At 55.2% G+C, this 2,078-nt stretch overlaps 1 protein-coding gene across 1 annotated transcript in view; it reads left to right on the forward strand.

Annotated features, from left to right (window-relative positions):
- The window catches only part of SMOC2 (SPARC related modular calcium binding 2), a 123,294-nt gene that overhangs the window by 26,444 nt on the left and 94,772 nt on the right, over positions 1-2,078 (forward strand). The gene's annotated exons all lie outside the window — the stretch shown is intronic.

A 2,078-nucleotide genomic window follows, 5' to 3' on the forward strand; every position in this document is an offset into this window, starting at 1 on the left:
CGCGAAGCCCTGACCTGGATGCGTCGCCTGAGTCCGCAGGGCGCGTGCAGCCCCCACCCCGGCGCGGACCGAAGCGCGAGACCAGGTCCGGCTCAGGCTGTGGCTTCGCGGTGACGGTTCATTTTATTTGGGCGGCAGGATGCGGCTAACTTGCGGCTAGCGGCAAAAACCCTAAGCGAGCGGAAGTGGCTGAGCGAAACTCCGGTTGGGGGTCTCGAGCTGACACTCAGGGTGCGGACCCACGTCGGGTCGGCTGGCACTTTGGGGGGCACAGGGAGGCTGGAGGCATCAGGGGGTCTGAAGCTCTGTCACTGGCGACTCTGTGCTGCTGACTTCCTTAACCTCTTGGTGTCCTCGGGTGTGGACAGAGGACCCCCGCCCCCCAGGTCAGCAGAAGCTTGCGGACAGTGGGACCGGGGGCGACAGGCAGCGAGCCGCCCTGCCCGCACCGTCTCACCGTTCAGCGCCCGCCGTTCTCTTCCCAGCGGAGGTGGGAGGAGCCACCGGGTACGGACTCCGGGGACACGCGCGAAGTGGCCCGTGAGCCTGGCACGTACGCAAGTGCTGCGTGAAATAAACACCACTGGCCCCTGCCCCTCCGCTCAGTCTCGGGGGGACTGCGATGTGCCAGCCGGGGTCGGCTCCGAGCCCAGTTCCGGGGGAAAGTCTGTGGGAGCTGCTGGGAGAGGAGCGGACCACCATCCCCCCTCACCCCGCGGCTGGTGGGCTCATGGGCCTGAGGGTGAGCGACAGAAGACTAGGTCGGTGGAGGGGAGGACACGTGGGGCCCGCATCCCCACAGCCCTGGCTAGGGTCCCCGGGAGGGAAGAGCGCTTGTTCCCCTGGGAGGTAGAGATGAACCGCCCTCCAGAGGCACGACCTGCGGGCAGGAGGGAGAGCTTGCAGGAGGGAGGGTGACGTGGCAGGAAGCCAACGTGATGTTGTTGGCTTTCTCCGGCGGTGGCCCAGTTTAGATGCCATCGGTGGTGGCCCTGGTGCCCTTGACCAGGCGGGACAGACAAGGGGAGGAGCAGGTTTGGGGAAAGGTGACTTCGAGGTGTCTTGGGATGTGCTCGTTTCTGGCCTACAGTCTCCCCTGACATGTGATGAGTCCCTCGTTAGGTGAGAGGTGACATCCGACTTTGTTTGAGGGGCCCGGAACGTGCGTGGTCCAGGGTTCGGGGCCTGCTCTTTGCTCTTCTTAATAACTGATGCTTTCCCCTTACTTTGCTGTTGATATGTGTCCATGTGCGTGACGGACATGTAGTTAGATTAGCTCAGGCCCAGCGTAGAAATTTGGACATAGAAGAACCTGTGAGGAAAGCAGAAATCTGTAATGTCTTTGCCCAGAGGTTAAACACCCATGGAGCTTTGCAGCACAAGGGTGTGTGTGTCTGTGTGCGTGCGTGCGTGTGTGTGTGTGCGTGCGTGTGCTGGATATGTGTATATCTATGTAAGCATCTCTGTGTATGCAAAATTGGGATCATATTCTATGTTTACATGTTAAATTTTTTCATTTGAAAATATCTTCTGCTTCTTTCACATGATGTTAATGGATTAATACCTTTCCAATATATGGATTTTCAGCAATTAATTTAACCATACCTCTATCGTTGGCTATTTAATGACTTGTGGATTTATTTTACTGTTAAAATAACTTTGCAGCGAGCAACACTTTGCTTAAATATTTGCATGCTTCTCCGATTTTTTTCTTCCCGTGTATTTTGTACGTGGAATCGTTATGCCTCTAACACGCATTGTAGAGTTAATCAGGGTTTCTGTATTTATGGAACATTTGGAACTGTTGGAGGTGTTTGGAGCAAGTCACCACTTAAAGTTCAGAATCAGCAAATTTACTTTCCTTGGTTTTCAGTCTAAGAACCTGTGTTTGTTACAGACTTGCGTGTGCGTTGGTACTGACGACGCCAAGCCTTTAACCGAGGTTGAACTGAGTGAGCGTGTTTTCGAGTCTCATTTAAGTTGGTTAAGTTGAAAAGCTGCAGTCTGTGCAGCTTCATTTTCGTGTGGCTCTGCACTTTTCAGATTCTCGTGTCAGCTCAGAGCCGGGCTGGGGCCTG

The sequence above is a fragment of the Pteropus alecto genome, unplaced genomic scaffold (genome assembly GCF_000325575.1).
Source record: "Pteropus alecto unplaced genomic scaffold, ASM32557v1 scaffold195, whole genome shotgun sequence".
NCBI classification, from domain to species: domain Eukaryota; kingdom Metazoa; phylum Chordata; class Mammalia; order Chiroptera; family Pteropodidae; genus Pteropus; species Pteropus alecto.